Source organism: Macrotis lagotis, chromosome 1, assembly GCF_037893015.1.
Source record: "Macrotis lagotis isolate mMagLag1 chromosome 1, bilby.v1.9.chrom.fasta, whole genome shotgun sequence".
NCBI classification, from domain to species: domain Eukaryota; kingdom Metazoa; phylum Chordata; class Mammalia; order Peramelemorphia; family Peramelidae; genus Macrotis; species Macrotis lagotis.
The window spans coordinates 471456331-471458732 of record NC_133658.1 but is presented as its reverse complement, the minus strand read 5'-3'; the positions used below and the strand labels follow the sequence as shown (position 1 = coordinate 471458732).

General features: G+C 40.2%; 1 pseudogene; it reads right to left on the bottom strand.

The window, feature by feature from the left end:
- Positions 1 to 316: 316 nt before the first annotated feature.
- LOC141519840 (uncharacterized) lies at positions 317 to 1418 on the bottom strand (annotated as a pseudogene).
- Between the last annotated feature and the right edge of the window lie 984 nt (positions 1419 to 2402).

Here is a 2402-nt window from a genome sequence, read left to right as displayed (position 1 = left end):
AAAGTAACAATTGTAGGCTACATTTGGGTCTTTATGCAAGCCATCTATGTTTGGACCAATACAAAAACAGATTTTCCTATATTCATCCAGAAAAAAAAATGTAGATGGTTATCTTTTAAACGTATTTTCTCAGTGACTGCTCAGAGGATGTCACCCTGTAGTGAAGAGAGGGAGGAAGGGCCACAATAATTAGGCCATTCTTTGTGGTTTATGACTTCCTAAAACAACCTTTTCGCTATGGATGGAAAGTCCCCACCCATTTTATGAGCTGGCCCCTGACCTTCTTTTTACAAAAGGGTATCATGGAATTCTTAAAACCCAGGCATGATCCAGTAGCTCAGTTGGGTTCCCTGCTATTGCCTATAGTGTAACAGAATGCCCTCAATCTTGAAGATTTTGGCCTAAGTTAAATACCCTGCCTGCCTAAGGGAAAAAAAAAATGCAATTTAAGGATTAAAAAAAAGGCAGCTAGAAGCTTTAGTGTGCTGTTTGAAAGGAGAAACTAGGATTAACTGGTGCCCAAAGCCTCTCTGGTAACAAATATTGGTCAGGTATTCATAATTTGATTGACATTTCCAGTAAAGAAAAGATGCAATAATAGAAGAAACTTCTTACAAGGGAAGGGGACAATATGGAGTTCCTGAGTTTCTGGCAAACAAAATTCTTCTCTTTTGATTCATATACAGTTAAGTTCGTTTAATGTCTGATCCAGTGTCTGATGTAAGCCCACGTTCTCTGCTTTGGCCTGGGCAAGTTTTTCTTCCAGGTCATCAATGTTCTTTTCCAGTTTTGCAACTGTTCTTTCTGCAAACTCAGCCCGGGTCTCAGCCTCTTTAAGTTTGTCAGACAGAAGTTTGATTTCTTCTTCATATTTATCTTCTTTTTCAGAATACTTCTCAGATGCAGTCTCCAAGGATTTCAGGTTGTTGGGGACATTTCAGCTCCTGTTCCAGATCACCACACTTAAGTTCTGAAACCTCAGCACGCTCTTCCACTCGCTCCAGCTCACCCTCAAGGATGACCAATTTAGGGGCTACCTCCTCATATTTTCCATCAGCCTCCGCTGCAATGTGCTTGGCTTCCTTCAACTGCATTTCCTGAATTTCCATTTTTTCGTCATCCTTCATTGCCGGTTCTCAATCACCTTCATTCCTCTCTCACTCTCATCGGCTGCCTTTTCCCCCTCCTCCAGTTTCTGCAGGGCTTGTGGCCAGACGTTCTTGGGCCCGGTCCAACTCTTCCTCAACTAGCTGGATCCGTCGATTTAGAGCTGCCACATCTTCAGCTTTCTCCCGCTGCTCCCGCTCCCTGTCCAGCTCCCGCTGCAGGCTCTGGGCTCGGTCCTCCACCTCATCCACCTGCTGCTGCAGCTCCTGGATTTTCCTTTTCACCTCCTCCAGAGAGTTGAGGCCGGCCATGGGGACTGGGGGGCTCGGGGCTCGGGGCAGGGCGACCTGGGAGCACTGGGGCTGGCGGGGCTGGGGCCGCTGGTCTGCACTGGGGAAAGCATCCGCAGCCCTGGTCCCGGAGCCCCCGACTCCTCCCCACCCCCTGAACAGCCGGGCGGCTGGGCGATGGGGGGAAACTATAAATTTTTAAATGGAAATTATCCACCAAAAATATCCTTATATTTTTCTAGATGGGAATGATGATATTAGTGATATTTAGTGGAATGTTAATAGGAATGAAAAAGTGAGTCAAGATTTGCAGAACGAAGCATATAAAAGATTTGAGAAGAGGGAAGGGTTTTTAAATTGTCAGTAGAAATTAAACTAAGGTACAGAATAGAAGAGTATTTCATTATAAATATTTCTCTTGGTTACTTAAAGTATTTTATAAATAAAGTACTATATTAATATCAACTATACTTTCCCAAGACATATTGGGATTTTAAACTTTTAAAATTGTGTTAAATATTTAAAGCAGAGAAATAAGGATTAGGATGGGAAGAAAGTAAAAAATAATAATTTTGAGGCAGAAAATGGAGTTTGATTTACAATGTGAAGATAAATGCTTGGCACTGACTCCATATCTAGAACATTTCTTTAAGTTGAAAAATGATCCTCTGAGAAAAGAGCATCACTTGAAGCATCTTTATATACAATTATCCTGAAATGAAATTATTTCAAATTTATATAGGGTATGCTACAGTTTCTAATATATATATATATATACATATATATATATATATATATATATATATATATGCATACCTCCTTTAGTCACTGATGATCATTTGCTATAGGAGACCACATAATTGTTCAAGGTGATGCATTCTACCAATATATAAAACTATAATCCATTAATCTTAGAGGGCAAAAAAGACATTAATATCATTCTTTATCTTTATTTGACTTTGAAGCATAAATTGAAACTTACAAAATTACATAACTTGATGTGTT